The sequence below is a fragment of the Pelodiscus sinensis genome, chromosome 1 (genome assembly GCF_052426305.1).
Source record: "Pelodiscus sinensis isolate ZL-2025 chromosome 1, ASM5242630v1, whole genome shotgun sequence".
NCBI lineage: Eukaryota > Metazoa > Chordata > Testudines > Trionychidae > Pelodiscus > Pelodiscus sinensis.
In genome coordinates, this window is record NC_143052.1 from 199760269 (window position 1) to 199777246 (window position 16978).

At 46.0% G+C, this 16978-nt stretch overlaps 1 long non-coding RNA gene across 1 annotated transcript in view; it reads right to left on the reverse strand.

The window, feature by feature from the left end:
* Positions 1-16978, reverse strand: part of LOC142826991 (uncharacterized) — a 28895-nt gene that overhangs the window by 5145 nt on the left and 6772 nt on the right. Inside the window, exon 2 of the long non-coding RNA XR_012901307.2 lies at positions 10025-10067. This is a non-coding gene — a long non-coding RNA (uncharacterized LOC142826991). The remainder of the gene's footprint in view (positions 1-10024; positions 10068-16978) is intronic.

Below are 16978 nucleotides of genomic sequence, written 5' to 3' on the forward strand. Positions count from 1 at the left end.
CTTTTAACGGAAAAATTTTCTGTTAAAAGTATTTCTGGAAAATCACGCCAATCTAGACACAGCCGTATTGTTTTTCCAGAATAATGGTGCAGTGTAGATGCCCCCTATGGATTGGAGACCCAACTGTACTCTCTTTACACTCATCTTGTGGCCTGGGAACCCACTTGTTGCTTCTTTCTATTTCAAATATGGGTTGGAGGCTCAGCTTCCAGACAAAGACCACAGAACTTCATGTGTCTTGTTTCATCCTAAATACAGTTGCTGTGGTAACCAGTATCCCATGCAACAACCTATGTGATGCAAAGACCTGGTTGGACCTGGCTGTATTGTATACGGTAAACTGGCAGGGAGGATGGGAGTTAACATCATACAAAAGTCTGTAGTTATGTAAATTCATATACTCAAAAAAGTAGACAAATTTAATAAAGCAAAAGATAATATTCTCTGGCCAATAACTGGAGGTTGGATGGAGCTAAGTAGAGAAGTAGAAGACTCTCAAATGAGAATTTCATCACTTTTAATCATTTAGTTATTTTTTAACTATAATATTTCAGTAACACAGTTTTCTGTATAGATATATTAATGCAGTGTAATAATCTCAACTTTAGCTCTGCCTTAAGTTTTTGTCTGGAAATATTTCATTTAATATATTTGCATCATGTGCCTGTTCCTGTCTCGTGATATTAATAACTCAGAGCAGGGAATGTTTGTAGAATACTAAGCTCACTCACTGACAGCACTCACTAAATAATCATAAATCAGACTCAGCTAATGTTAACAACTAGTAAAAATAATATCTGTGCATTCCTTGGATACAAAACTGGACTCTACTTAACAGCTTCATGTGAGTGAAACTAGATATAACATGGACTTTAATTTGGCAGTTTAGTTATTTGGCATGGATAAAGACAACACATTAGCTAAGAAGATCTCCAAATTCAGAACCTAACTCCACAGCACGAGGCTATGGCCTAAATTTCTGGATGTATATATAAAAAAAACCATGCATGTGCAAGCGCACACACACACACACACAAGAAAGAAAAGAGCAATTGCATTCAGATCAGCATTTACAACAGGCTTGGGCAAAATATGGCCCGGGGGCCGGATCCAGCCTGCCAAGCCATTGGATCCAGCCTGCTGACACAGCAGGGAGCCTCAGGCAGACTCACTGCTTGCCCCGCACACATGCCCTCCAATACAACTCAGAAAAGGCTGCCACAGCCATTTCTCTTTTTCAGCTGTGAGCCCAGGGAAGGGGGGAGTGGTGCTTCACACGCTGCTACCACCACCAACACAATCCCATTGGCCAATTTTTGGCCAATGAGAGCTGCCTGATTCACAGGCTCTTATTCACAGATCCACATGGCCCCTAGGGCCTGTTCTGGCTGCATGGTGGTGGGGAGGCCTGCTCAGTTGGCCAGGACATGTCGCATGGCCGGGAGGCAGGGTCTGCTTTGGTGTCTAGAAACAGGACATGCTGCATGGCGGGGAGGGGTCAGCTAGTGGTCGGAAACCTGTGTTTGTGTTAATAAATTGGGTGCCATGGTAGCACACATCCAAACCAGTACACATGACCTCAATATGGATGCACAAGCCAAAACTCACTCCACTTATGGTTGGAAAATCTTAACGGGAACACTGCCTTTGACCACTTTCCGTAATCTTGGAGTGGCCCCCCCTCATCAAAAATTATTGCCCATCCCTGATTTATAACATGCCCCAAAAAGCCCCAAACCCCAATTCAATCCCACATTCTCTCTTTTGATGTAATCTCTTAGCTCAGTGGTCCCTAACGCAATGCCCGCAGGCGCCACGACGCCTGCCGGGGCATTTATGTGCACCCGCCAAGTGACCAGGGCCAGCCTGAGCCATTCCTGCACTCCAGGCCCCGGGCACCCGGCAGCCCCAAAAGGTTGGGGACCGCTGTCTTAGCTCAACTCTTGCACTTCAAAAGGACAGGAGAGCTATTGCAGATCAGCTGGTGGTTCCCCTGGCAGAGGACAGTACACTCACCTGACACAGGCCTTATCAACACTAGGCTAAAAAGTGTGATGTTAGCTGGCATGTTCTAATGGACACATTTGAAAAGGCTAGAGTAGACAAGGCAGCACAGACTTTACCATGTCAAGCTGGTTGAGTTAAATCCTTAGGTTATCCCATAAACTTTACATATACCAGTTGAGCCTGCATTAAAGGCAGTCAGGGTTACCAGATGGTTTAACCAAAAATATCAAACACCCCACCCCCTAAAAAAAAAACCATCAGGGAAAAAATTCTATTGAGAAAAAAAGAGAGGGAGACCAAAGTTGTTGAGGAAAAAAAAAAGACCTCAAGAGTTATTAAGCAAAAACAAATAAAAATAAATAAATAAATAAATAAAAACAGCATGGCCCCTTTGAGAAATACCTTGGAGCCTTTTTGCCAGCGGCCATCTTGTTTTCCTGCTCCAAGCCAGAAGACAGCTCCTCTGCAGAACCAGGTAAGCGGGGGGGGGAGAGGGAGGGAACCCGGGGGCTGGCCCTGGTTGCTGTGTGTGTATAAGGTTGCCAGGTGTCCAGTATTTTCGCCTCCTGTCTGGTAAAAACATTCAGAAAATACCGGACATTTTAAGTGTCCGGTATTCTCCTGATTTTTTTACTGGACAGGAGGCAAAAATACCAGACTGTCCGGGTAAATACCAGACACCTGGCAACCCAAAGCAGTGCTTTTTCTACACTAGACTTTTAAAGTATGTTATCAAACATATATTAACATCACACTTTTTAGCCAAGTCTAGATAAGGCCACAGAGACTACACAGACAATTCCCTTGCTACTCCGCCACTTCCACAATGTCTGGCCTAAGGGGCACATTGGGAATAGGAAGGGGCATTCTGCATTTTAACTATAGTACAGTGCAACTCCCAGGCTGCTAAAGTGAACCAAGATCATGCCTCGGTATCAGGGAGCTGAAATTCATGTATCTGATGACACACACACATTCTGGAATGGCACAAGGCACCACTGAGCAACCTTATCTTTGTGTTAATGAATTTTTTAGATAACTCAATTTCCTTGGTTAAATTTTTCCCCCTCAGCACTCCATGTACCACAGTCTAGCTCTCCGCTTTGCTACCTCTGATTCCTTAGCAACTGTTACCCTGCCATCATCTTGTCTCCCATCTTTTTGCCTGTTCAGAGCAGCCTGGATCTTCCTTCTCAGTCCTCCCTCTCACGGGGGCGGGGAGGGGGGGACGGGACAGACGGACAGAGAGAAGGGTGTCAACCCAAAGGTTGAAGAGCTGGGGCAAGGATGCAGGAATACTTTAGGGACTTTAGGATTCAATGGGGACAGTTTTGAAGATGGAGGAACAGACATGAGGGCACGGATGTCGGAGTTGTGAGGGAACAGATGAAGTCATACCAATGCTCCCTACTATACAGCTCTGACCTCCTCCTTTCTATGCCATGCTTTCCTGTACTGATCAGATACTCCCCCCCCCCATACACACATTTCCACCTCACTGCTCAGACTCCCCCACTACTGTTCCAAGCAATCCATCAGTCTCTCCATCATGCCTGATGCTTTGACCATCTTCCACACCTCTTCTGCTCCAAGTACCACACAGGCACATGAGCACCATACTCCTCCTTGCCAGTTCATGCCTCTATTAGCTGGAGGAGTTGGGGGAGAGGGGGCAAGGGCAGGGGCAGAGAAGATGGTGGGACTATGAGGCGTGCATGATCAAGCAATAGGCAGGAAGGGAAAGGAGAACGGCAATGTACCAGATCTGGGCCTAAAGTGTATGGGGAAGGGGCTCTTCATATCCATCTGTAGCATATAGGGTTGCCAAATTTCCACTTGCACAAAACTGAATGCCATTTCTCTGCCATATATTTAACCAATGATCCAAACAAGATAAGATAGCTTTCATATAGAAGATTAAATCATGTTACACAGTCAATTTTGTACTCTACTGGATCTGAGATATAGTGAATTTAGGCCTCAGTACACACTGGTGATGAATTAAAAAATGCAATATACATTAAGAGTTATTCATCACTATCCTTACATTTTTTTATGAAACGTGTTCCTCACTGCCTCCTCAGCAGCCCTGGGAGTCCCTTCTGGTTTATGGCTTATGTTCCTAAGATCACATGCTTCAGAGCTTCAGCCAGTCACCAGCAGGGGACAGGAAGGATTTCCTTCTCCCCCCCGAATCTATTCTGGCACTGTTTGTTTTGGGTTTTTTTAGGTCTCCTTTCTCTAAAGCATCAGAAATGGGCCATAGCTGGAGACAGAGCACTGGACTGGGTGGGCCAGACCTCTGAGATGATATTGAGAATTATCTCTCGGGGAGCTTGGCTTGGCTGGCTCTTGCTGACTTGCTCAGGGTCTAACTAATCACCATATATGGGGTTGGCAAGAAATTTCCCCCAGGTCACACTGGCAGAGATCTTGGGAATTTTTTTTTTGCCACCTTCTGTACCATGAAGTGCGGGACACTTGCTAAGATAATCGGGGTATATCCCACTTAACTGCAGAGGCCTCTGGCATTGGTGCACCTCAGTCCCTCCTGTTCTCTGTCTATAGCACACAACTTCCTAGCTTCAGACGGGTTGTAATACTGTGGTCTAATTTCAGTTGTTGGGGGTGGTATACAGATGTCTGGGTAGTGTTTAGTCATCTGAGATGTGCAGGAGGTCAGATCAGATGATTTGGTGGTTCCTTCTGGCCTTAAACGCTATGACCTCCCTATCAAGAGGGTGACAGTAGAACTGGTTTAAATAGGAAACTGTTGGCCCAGATGACCAGATCATCCCTATCATGGCACAACTCATAGGAGAGGTCTTGGGGAGAAAATTTCCACAAACATTTTTGCCATGGGTCTCTCCTTGTGTTGCCGCGTCAGGGAGTGTGTGTGTGGCGGGGGGAAGAGGGGAGGTGTTAACTTGCCCCATTGCAAAACAAATCAAGAAACCCATCCAGAAATCATATAGATCCCAGAGAAGCCACTTCAGGTTGAATTATTTTTAACTTTGAAAGGCCTCAGGATTAGCAGGAATGTGAAGTGTGTCCGTCATCTCTGTCCCCATTCAACATAGCCCATTCCCAGGCCCAAGTGGATCCCAGCTCTGAAAATGGATCTGTTTAGATTCCTGGAGATGGATCGTAGAACACAGATGACTGACCTTCCTTCTAGCAAGAAAGGAGAGATCCATGTGGAGCTGTCAAGGGGACAACCCTCCCTATTTTTTTAGGTGCTAGGCATGAAGCTGATCCAGTCACCCCTGCTCCCCCCCGCCACACACACACCATTTTCCCACATATTTTCAAGCGGTGTGAAACCTGGAGTTGCTACTTCCACTGCAATCTCATTCATGCAGGAGATAAGTTCATCTGTCACAGCGGGAAAAATGCAACCTTGTTTGCCAATACCCCCCACCACTAGAACTGACTCTCCCAAGCAATGGCATCTGCATTACCTCCACAGGAGTCCTAGGTGTGGGGTGTTTTCCAGAACAGGACTGGAGGCAGACTTGCTCCCTGGCAACTATGTACTCCTGTAAGAACACAACTTTAGGGCATCTGTCAGAGCTTATGCTGCCACAAAGACAGCATCAATTTTGGGCTGCTGTGTAAGACTGCCAAAGGGAAGGCACACTCTGTGTATACTGGTATGCAGAACTTCTTATTGGCCAGCAGTTACAAAGGCTGCTTCATCCTGGATAGAGCCCTGAACTTTAATTGCATCATCTGCTTTGATGCTCTTCGTTTTATGGATGTTTTGATCCTGCACCTAGTTACAGAATACACATTCTGAAGCAGGATTGGTGGAATTAAACCTAACTTCACATCAGAATCTTTCCCTCTTGTGTAATCAAAGAGCAGCCCTGAGGGTGTTTTTTTGTGTGCAGCTGTGTTTATTTTATGCAGTATAGAGAACAAGAAAATAAGATAATTTATGTTCTAATCACTGTTTCCCCAAGTACTAATTTTTCTGCTATCGTTTATTGCACCTTTTAGACCTACCACTCTGAAACAGGGTTTTTTACAGTTCTTATACTTAAAGATGTCACTTTTTTGTTAATTTTGTAGAATATAACTTTAATTTTTCTACAATTTATGGATTTGTAATTAAAAAACAAAAACTGTTTGGGGGTCATGTCCCCCCATTTCTCTTCTCTTCTTTCCCTTTCCTCTTCCTCCCCCTCTTTCCTTTTTCCATTTTGCTTCTGAAAAATGAAGACAGTTTTTAAAATATTTTGTATTTTAGTGGGCATTTATTTATGTTTTTATTTGTTTAACATTTGTGTATTTGTTGAGCCAAGCAACAGTGTTCTTGGTGGCCAAGTGAAGCTCCTGGAGCCCACAAATGAATTTAGTTAGCATGCACTTCTTGACAATGTGTATCATTGCTTGCTCTGTGCCACAGCTGTAGTTTGGATTGTCTCAAAGACAATCCAAGAAGTATTTGCTGTTGTTTCTACCTTATAAATATCAGGAATATAAAGTGTTGTCTGCATTGTCTTTGCTGGAGGATGCTTTAGAGGACCAAGGAACTGAGGAGGACCCTAAACTTAAAGGGGAAGGGAGTCTGAATGTTTAATAAACACAACCTTTTCCCCCTATGTGTTTGTCAGGTGTTTAAGTGCTAACAAAATCAAACAACACTCAAGGACTTTTATAGGGTTTGACTAAAAATCCATTCCCCGCTCGCCTGCTCAGGTTTCGATCTCCAGTGAGTCCATAATCCCATTAGTTCCCTATTATCTATAGAGAAAAAAAAACACGCAAAAACAAAGCAGATGAGACTTAAAATTTCAAAGTTAAAAACTAGAAGAAAAAGCCCCTTTAAAAAAAAACCATCACCCAGACTTGTCATAACAAAACCAAGAAGAGCCAAAACTAGTTTGTTTTCCTTTGTCAGGTCACCTTTATGAGATGAGAGAATCCTTTCAGAATTCACCTAGTTTCTGAGACAGGATATACAGACAATCCTCCAGAGATACTGTTAGCAAACAAATACTGTCATTGCATTGTTGTTAGGAGGCCCAGCAGGAAATGCAGAAAGGAAAAACAAGGCAAGTAAAAAACAAATTCAGTGACAGTACCAAAAAGCAACATTAAATCAGGCACATATGCAAAGGTCTCTATGGCAGTCACTGTAGTATAATGTATTCACAAAAGATAATGTTCTGCTTTTTAAGCTTATGCTTTACTATGGGAATCTGTTTCAGCTTGTCTAGCTTTTTTTCTGTTTGTCTTGCTAAGCTTCTCCATAGTTGTAAACGGTCAACTAACTCCCCTGTGCCACTCCAGAACTCTCCCTCAACTCTGTCTTCTCTTGTAGCTCCAATTCTCTTAGCCCCTCTAATATCATTTCAATCCAATGGCTCAGCTGCTCCGAAGAAAAGAAAATTAGCTTGGTAAATGATACTCACTTAGCTATCCACTCAAAGATTTCTTTCTCAGCCACAATCACCCCCAAACACTTTTTCTCCACTCCTTGAATTACCCTGGCGCTTATTTATTTATAAAAATCAAGGAATATATACAACTGAAAAATCCTTCCAAAACCTATCATCCAAGCATTTATTAGTTATTTCTTCAAGCAACTACTTTTTAAAGCTTATTTTATTTTTAAAAATATTGTTCACATTAATGAGAAGTCCTGTGGCACCTAGAAACTAATAGATTTATTAGGGCATAAGCTTTCATGGGTAAACCCCACTATATATAAAGGGAGTTACTTATGAATTTATCAAGTGCAGGACCAGTGTTAACTAGGCCAATTCAGTCCAGGTGGATATGGTTCACTCACAGCAGCTGATGGGGAGGTATGAATACCAAGAGAGAGAAAATTGCCTTTATAGTGAGATAACCAATCTAAATCCTTATTCAATCCTAATTTGATTGTATTAAATTTGCAAATGAATTGCAGCTCTCCTGTTTCTCTTTATAGTCTAGTTTTGAAGTTTTTTGTAGAAAGATGGATACTTATAAATCCATTTTTGGGTGTCCATGGCGATTAAAGTGTTCTCCTACTAGTTTACATATGTTACCTTTCTTGATGTCTGATTTGTGACCATTTATCCTTTGGTGCAGAGACTATCTGGTTTGGCTTATTCACATGCCAGAGGGGTACTGCATTACAGTCAGGTTAATCTAATCTCCAATACAGAGGCAAGTGCAGAATGACTGTGGAGTGTGCTTTTGGCTGTTTGAAGGCTCATGGTGATGTTTGTATGGTAAGATGAACCTGGCTGATGATAATCCCTATGGTTATTGCTGCATGCTGTACCCTCCATAATATTTGTGAAGGAAAGGGTAAAAGCTTTATTAAGGGCTGGACCACTGACATACAGTGCCTGGAGGCCAAGTTTGAACAACCAAAGATGAGAGCAAATAGAGGAGCACAGTTTGGGACTGTAAGGATCAGGGATGCCTTGAGACAGTAATTTGACACTGAAAATCAGTAAAAGTGGTTGCTATGCATGGGAGTGCAATGGCTGCTTTGCGAGGGGGTTACTTTTAGTGGTCCATGTGCTGGACTTAACGCCACACTGACCTTAGCTTTGCTGGGGTACTCTTTCTTGCTTGCTTTCATGTAATGGAATAAAGAGGTCGTGTATAAGTCCATGGCTCATATGCAGTCCCACTGTCTGATGAGCTGTGGAAGGGAGGCTGTAGTAAAGCTCATCAGGGCTAAGCGGCATAGAGATTGGTGTTGAGTGAATCGGCAGCCTGTGGGAGTCTGCATGAGTGGAGGCTGGGTAGGCAGGTGTGGAATGCGGTGGGTGGCCCCTGGGGGCAGACTGGTGCACAAAGTGCATTGGCAGGAGTGTTGGGGGGGGGGCATTGGACAAATTTTAGATCACTGATTGCAGAGGGGACTGGTCGCATAGCTGCTCCATCTGCATTACTAGCAGCGCCCTCAGCATGTTCGCTTGTCACTCCATAAAGCTTAGGAACTGCTGCATGCTCACCTTCCACTCCCTCCTGCTACTGTCTCTCCACTCCTTCAATTCTTTGTGTTAGGCATCAACATGGCTCAGAATGTCTTGCAAAAACTCCTCTCTAGGCCTTCTTGGGTGCTCCTGTACTTGTCTCAGATGCTCTGCAGGAGTTAGCAGGGGTCGGCAACCTGCAGCAGGTGTGCCATCAGTGGCATGTGAGCCGATTTTCATTGGCATGTGGGTGGGAGCTTAGTCCTGCCCCTCCTTCCTGCCTTGCGTAGTAGGGAGCCTACACTGCTGCTTGAGCATCATAGCCAGCCTGTGAGTTAGACATCTGGGGTTTTCTGTAGTGCAAAGCAGGTTAGGCATGTATCTGCCTCTTCAGGCACCCAAATACCTCTGTATATCTGGGTCTAGATCTAAAAAACAAAGCTAAAGGCTCTGATGGGAATTGTCAATAAAAGCATAACTCATGATTTTTCCCTATGTTACCAGAAGTGGCTGAAATATGCAGATCTATTTTTACAGAGGGGAAAAACAAAGTATTAACTTATGAATTTGTTTTCATTTCAAAGTATGCTGAATGGACCCATTTAAATTTTTTTTTCCATTTTTCAAAATGTCCTTCATCTTTTCTATCTCCCCGTGTCCCTCCAAGAAGTAGTGAAATTTTTCCTTTAGTAAAATAGCCTCCAAAAACTGGTGCTAACTACTTATGAAAAACTCTAAAGTTTGAGATAGTGAAAAGGCATGACATATTTTACACAAGATGAACCATTTTGACAGTTTGGGGTGAAACAGTTTTGTTTAAAAAAAAAGGCCTTTCCTGCTCCCTTAAAGAAAAAAAAAGCTTTAAAAATTTCAACCAGCTCATTGTTGCACTCAGACACTTGGGTGCATCTTCAGCTCCCCTTAGTGCTACCAGGAGGGGTGTGTGCTCCTCACCTTACAGCAGTGAATTTTTAACTGCAGTGCAGACCTACCCTCAGCGCACTAGCTCATCTAAAGGTAGTGTATGTATGTCTCCTTTAGCTGTAACTTGCACTTCCAGCTATAGTGTAGATGTACCCTTGGGGGCTTACCTGAGCTCACTCAAGAAGTCTGTGATGGAGCCAAGAATTAAGCCTGTGCATCACAAAATAAGAAAGAAAAGGATTATTTAAACAGAATTTTTGGAGTGTTGTAGATATCTAAAACTCTGATCTTAATGATTTTTTAAAATCCTGTGTTACTAAAATGGTAAGATTTACACCTTAATTTATTTATTAATGAAGCTGCTGTAAGTAGGACTATTATTGAATTTAAAAATACCGACAGCACGCAGACCCGTGAATAGAAGTGAATAATTTAACTCTCGGCACGCCACTTCTGAAAGGTTGCTGACCCCTAAGTTAGAGCTTCCTGAGACTGGCATTCTGAGGCCAGCTCTGTCAAGGACAAAATTGCAGCTTGTCGCAAAAGGCCCATTGTTAAGGCTAAACACAACACTGCCTCAACCCCTTTGAAATACTTGCACTGTCCACATACCTAGCACTGTGCCAGAGCGAGTGAACATAACTTACAGGAACCCCACAATGGTGAGTCACCACTAAGAGCATCCAAAGAAGACCCTACCTAAATGCAGCGGGGCAGGAGAAAGAGCCAGGAAAACCCTTGCTGAGGCGGTATGGGCAGTGTGGGCATACATCCCCTAGTGCAGCTGGTCAGGGGAAAGGGCAGGAGAGCCCCTTGCCACGGAATCCCTTGGTGCAGCCAGTCAAGGTGATGGGGAGCAGAGGTTATCATTTGCACATGGCTGTACTGTGTTCTGGTCAGGAGTGAATTGGAGAGAGCACTGTGTGTGTGTGTGTGTGTGTGAGAGAGAGAGAGAGAGAGAGAGAGAGAGAGAGAGAGAGAGAGAGAGAGAGAGAGTTTTAGTGATGGCCTCTCATTTCCACAGGATGTGTTCATACTAGAAGGCAGTTTGCTGCTTAGGGTGAGCAGGGAAGTGAAGGAAGGTCTTTTATTCAACTGTGGGTTCCATCTGGGACCATACGTAGCTTGTCTTTGCACAGGGATGGTTTCCCCCTCTCCCATAGTGACGGCACAGTGGAGAGTGAATGTCAGCCTTCAGGGGTCAAGAACCACATTTCCTCTGCCAGCCAATCTGAGGAGAAGGGTGGCACAGCAGCTGCACAAAGCTTTCAATGAGATCTGTGAGCACACTCAACCACAACTTCCTCCTCCTGGATCAGTCCACTGCTGGATGCCCCCAAAACCCTAAGGGAATCTTTGGAGTGAAGGTGGGGTTGCCTCCAAGTATATTATCCAGCTCTTTGTAGTTCCTGCAGGTAGGTCATGGGCACAGCAGCAGAGCGGTAGTTTGCTTCCTACTTGTGGTAGGCAATTTGCCGCTCCTTCATTTTTACCCTACACTGTAGTGCATCCCCGGTCATGGCCCCTTCTGATCATGCACCTAGAGATCTGCCTGTAGATATCGAAAAGGCTGGAGTGCAGCTGGGACTGGACTGCCTTCTCTCCCAAAATGCTGATGAAGTCCAGCACCTCATCATAACTCCAAGACGGGGATCTCCTTGTGTGTGGAGCAGGCATGGCCAACTGGAAAGATGCGCTCTGAACGCCACATGTCACTGAGCAGCCAGGAAAGGGACTTTCACATTCAAAGAGAACACAAGGATGGGTCTTGGTCACCTGGTTAGTCACCTGAGCATGGCAGTAGAGTTCAAAGAGATGACCAGAGAGGCCAGAACAGGCATTGTGGGAAGGGTGCTGGAGGCCAGTCAGGATGCAGTACTACACCACAGTGTCCACACTGGCACCCCAGTGCACTATCCAGAGCACAGCAAGCTCTATGTTTCTCGCAGAGGTGGTTTGCCTAGAGTACACTAACTCTAAATTCCCTCTACATTTTTATGCCCATGTGCAGAATGACTTTCATTATGTGCATCTGTATGGAGACAATGCATCTCAAAACAACAGTCATCCTGCACACAACCAGTGTGTGGCAGGGGTGGGGTATCTGATGAGGCTCAGGGCTGGGGTGGGGGCTCCATCTGCAGGTACAGGCTTGGGATGAAGCTAGGGATTAAGGGTTCTGGGTGCCTAAGAAAGCTCAGAACAGGAGCAGGGGGTTGGGGTTTGGCATGAGGGCTCGGCTGAGGGTGCGGGCTCTGGAGTGGGCCTGAGGATGAAGAGTTGGGGTGTACACTCCTCTAGGAACGAGGACACCTCCAGCCCTCTCTCACTGCAGCAGTTTATGGCCAGGTGAGAGATGCCCCTCTATTACCCCAGGAGCTCCAACGGGTCCGACTGAGCAGGGATGCCTCAAGTAGGGGCAGGTCTGAGATGGGCTGAAAGGGGACCAGAGAAGGAGTGCCTGTCCCCTAGCTACACCAGTTCTGGGGACAGCTCCACGCAGGGGCCAGCAGGGAAAGTCGTGGCAGCACTAGGTTGGGAGCAGCAGGTAGAGGTGTAACTGTCCCAGCCATGGCAGCTCTTGGTTGGGAGCAACAGGCAGAGGCACCTCTCCTTCAACCACAGCAGCTCTGGTTAGGAGCTAGTGCAGTGAGGTGTCTTCCCCCCTGCCACAGCAGCTCCAGGTTGGCACCAGCAGGCAGAGGCAATTCTGTCCCACCTACAGTAGCTCTGGTTTGGGGTTGATGGGGAGAGGCAACTCTTCCCTGGCTGAGGCAGCTTCAGGGTTTGGGGAGAGGCATCTCCCGCACTGCATCCCTGAACCCCTGCACAGGGCTGAACAGGCAGCTGCGCAACTGCACAGCCATGCAGCTTAGAAGGCATTTAGGTTCTAAATCTACAACAGCAAATTGTTTATTTAAATGAAAAGATTTATTTGGGGATTTGAGAAATATTGTTTTCTTAAACTCAGCAGTGGCATTGTGTTTTGAGTGCGGTTTTAGTTCTACAGTGAACTACACTGGACGCCGTTCATCAAAGCATTAATCTACTAAAACTTTTTTTGCCATCTTTCCACCCACCAAAATAAACTCTGAAGTTTACCTAGAAAAATATTAAGATTTTTTGCACCAATTTTCATCTGTTCTGTGTTGTAATAATAAACACTGATCAATTCCTGGGAAAAATAAAATAAAATAAAAACAAAAAATGAAGGGCCCTACATACACACTAGAGTTTGAGCTACATTTAAAAATTAGATGGCTCTAGCTATGTCGCAAATCCTGGCTGTGAAACATTTTGTGCCTTGAGTACTGTAATAAGGTAAATTAAACCTCCAGAGTAGATGCAGCTAGGCTGATGAAAGAATTCTTGAACAGATCTAGCTATCACCTCTAGGAAAGGTAGATTAACTACATAGACAGAAAAACCCCTTCCATTGATGCAGGAAGTGTCTACACCAGTGGTCCCCAACCTTTTGGGGCTGCCAGGCACCTAGGGCAGGGGCCACCCATGCGCCGCACGCCTGGGGCTGGCACCATGCATGCACCGCGCGCCTGGGGCAGGGTTGGCCCAGATCATTCGGCAGGTGCACATAAATGTCTTGGCGTGCGCCATGGTGCCCACAGGCACCGCGTTGGGGACCACTGATCTACACTATAGTGGTGAAGTGCTCCAACTGTGCCACATCCGTGGCTATCATATAGACATGCCCTATGATGAAGGCTACATTTTACTCATGGCAGGTCACAGACAGTAAACAACAATTCATGGCCCATGACCTTTCCATGACTTTTACTACATAATGCTATCTAAAACTTGGGCCAGTGGGCCACGGGTGCTGTGGGGGTTGGTCATGGTCTGGGACTGATGCTGCTGGAGTGGCAGATGGGAGCATATGGCCTGGGACCTCTGCTGGTGCTGCAAGGGGCTATGTCAGGTGGGCAGGGTGTGGCTCCATGTGCATGTGGGGAGGAACTTGCAGGCTCCCTATTCATCACGTCCCTGCAGCTCCTATGGGGAGAAGGACTCCTCTGCATGCTGCCCCTGCCAAGATCTCTGGCTCTGCAGCTCCAATTGGCTAGGAACCACAGCCAATAGGAGCCACAGGGGCTAAGCAGTTGGCAGGGCATGCAGGAAGGAGTCCGCCTGGCCTGCCTTCCTCCTAGGAGCTGCATGGACATGCAGGCCACTTCAAAGGACACCCCCCCCCCAGGTAAGCACTTGCTCTGCACCCTAACTCTCAGCCCCATCCACGAGCCCAGGGCCGGCCCGAGCCCTTTTGGAGCCCTGGGCCCAGGCGTGCGGCGCTGCCCCCAGGTGCAGGAAGCATGTGTGGGCCCGCCCCCCCAGGGAGCGCGGGCCCACCCCCAGGTGTAGGGCGCATGCGTGCGCCGGCCACGGCCGCTGGCACAAAGCCCTGGGCATGTCCCTGGGACGCTCGGTGCATGCGCTGCCCAGCCCGGCCTGACCAGCTCTGCTCTTCGGGCCCCGCAGCCGTGGGGGCAAGGGCGCTGCTGTCCGGCACTGTGGGAGCCGGGCACGCGGCTCCTGATGGCAGCTGTAAGGGACGCCGCACGCCCCTTACAGCTGCCATTAGGCGCCCCCCGTGGGTTGGCGCCCTGGGCAGCTGCCCGGCTCGCCCATGCCTCCGTCCGGCCCTGCACAAGCCCCCACCCACATCCAAACTGCCCCAGCAGCAACCTGTGCGGCTGCCCCAGGGACTGCCTGATCTGTTCTCCAGCCTCAATGGCCCTGCATAATCTGTGATTTTTGTGACCTCCGTAACAGACATGCAGTCTTACCTGTGATGACTTTTGCTGGTGTAAAAATGGGGGGCAAATCACATCTCTAATCAACATTGCTATGCTAGCAAAAGTTTGTAGTGTAGATCTAGCTCACTGATTATCTCCAGGGACAGTGAAGTAGCAGAGGCCATCCTTTCTAAGGGCATGTCTACCCTATAGTCACTACAATGGCACAGTTATGGTGCTGCAGCTGTACTGCTCTAGCACAACTGTGTAAATGCCTCCTACAGAGAGAATAAGTTTTTACATCAGTATATTTAATCCACCCCTCTGAGAAGTGGTATGTGGGTTGAGGGAAGAATTATTCCATTGACCTGCCTCTGTATTGGAGATTAGATTTATAATGCTTAGAATGTCAAGATTTTACAGCTTTGAGTGACATAGCTGGGTTGATCTCATTTAAGTGTAGACCATGTCTCAGAGGGAAAATGTATGAGGTGGATTTCTGCAATATGAAAAATTCAACTGAGTTGGTCATAATTATGCTTTTTTTAGGCTCTGGCATGTGAATTAAGAACATGGTTATTAATTTATTAGATTATTTATCATTATTATGGCATATGGAGGAAGATGAGTTGATGCAAACTACTATTCACTAGCAACTGTGCCGTTAGGACTGGAGTAAACATTGGTTTGAAACAAAAATCCCCCCAAACTCCTAGGCTGTGTCTACACTGGGCCACTTATTCCGGAAAATCAGCCGCTTTTCCGGAATAAGCTGCAAGCTGTCTACACTGGCCCTTGAATTTCCGGAAAAGCAACGTTGCGCTACTGTACAAAATCAGCCGCTATTCCGGAAAAACTATTCTCCTCCCGCTCGGGCATACGTCCTTGTTCCGGAACACTGTTCCGGGAAGGGGCCAGTGTAGACAGCCCAGTAGTCTTTTCCGGAAAAAAGCCCCGATCGCGAAAATGACGCTCGGGGCTCTTTTCCGGAAAAGTGCATCTACATTGGCCACGGACGCTTTTCCGGAAAAAGGACTTTTCCGGAAAAGCAGCCTGCCAATGTAGACGCTCCTTTTCCGGAAATACTTATAATGAAAACTATTCTGTTTTAAGCATTTCCGGAAATTCATGCCTGTGTAGACACAGCCCTAGAATCATATGATATTGTTTAGATAGTTTGTTATAAATAAGTTTTGTGATAAGGCCTCTAGAGGTCGCCATAGCCTTATGAATGAAGGAAAGTATTAGGTAGCTAGGAATGAACAGCATACATCCTGGTTTTGTTTGTATTTCCATTTCTCTGTTGGTATTCTAAAGATTTCATCTTCCAATTTCTCCAGGTTTTATTTAGTTGTGATATACATAAAGGGTGCGTCTAGACTGGCAAGATTTTGCACAAAAGCAGGCGCTTTTGCGCAAAAACTTGCCAGCTGTCTACACTGGCCGCTTGAATTTACGCAAGAACACTGACTTTGTAATGTACAAAATCAGTGCTTCTTGCGCAAACACTTTCACGCTCCCGCTCAGGGATAAGCCCTCTTGCGCAAGAATACGACAGGCACCTTAATTTTTTGCGCAAGAAAGCCTGATGGCTAAAATGGCCATCAGAGCTTTCTTGCGCAAAAGCACGTCTAGATTGGCACGGATGCTTTTGCACAAAAGCACTTTTTGCACAAAAGCATCCTTGCCAATCTAGACGCTCTTTTGCGGAAATACTTTTAACGGAAAATCTTTTCCGTTAAAAGTATTTCCGCAAAATCATGCCAGTCTAGACGTAGCCAAAATGTTTATGAAACTACAATTCCTGGGAAGGCTTTAAGATATAGCAATCAGGGTCCCTTTTGTTTAAAGTATTGCTCTGAAAAGTAACTACGCGCCTTGTTAGGCCTGGTCTACACTGGGAGTTTAGGTCTGACATAGTCATATTAAGTTGATTTTCTAAACGAGTAAACACCACTGTTCCGTCCTGCTCTGTGGCTATGCCTGCACCCTCTCTCTGCCGCAGTCTCATGTCCCAGCCTGTCGTTTACCATGACTGCCTGCCTGCCTTTTGGAAAACTGAGTCCCCTGAGAACTCTTAAGGTGTACTTGCTGCAAAGTGGCCACTTAAAAGCAAAACTGGCCTTGTACATAACACATCCCTATTGTCTTTAGACAGACCTTCCTTTTATTCTAACAGTCTTTTAGATTTTACGCTCTACAATGTATCTCCTGTAGTGTCCCCTTCACTTTTCATTACAGGGGAAACAGCAGTGAGCCTGCTGTGCACTCCCCCAATCCTGCCAGCTGTGTGACTGGCACAAATCCACAGATGAAAATGGACTAGGGATGACATGTTCGAGGAGCAAATGCAATCTGCCCACTTAGACA